The sequence below is a fragment of the Penaeus monodon genome, chromosome 22 (genome assembly GCF_015228065.2).
Source record: "Penaeus monodon isolate SGIC_2016 chromosome 22, NSTDA_Pmon_1, whole genome shotgun sequence".
NCBI lineage: Eukaryota > Metazoa > Arthropoda > Malacostraca > Decapoda > Penaeidae > Penaeus > Penaeus monodon.
The window spans coordinates 13,005,247-13,005,486 of record NC_051407.1 but is presented as its reverse complement, the minus strand read 5'-3'; positions in this window follow the sequence as shown (position 1 = coordinate 13,005,486).

The window sequence follows — 240 nt, the reverse complement described above, 5'->3', positions numbered from 1 at the left end:
ACTAGCATTACTGTTACTTATATTTCTTCTCCGTAGAATAGCTAAAGGAAGAGAGACAGGAAAATGCGAAAAAATAAAAGCAAGGAAAGAGCTATTTTCGGATTATGCCTCGGGCGGTTCCCAGACACGATGCAGTAAATAGTTGACATATAAGCATGTATGTTTATCATTATTTATCGAGTATTGTTAACTAGTCGAGTATTCTTTTAATCATAAATGTAACTGAAAATTGGTATGAAA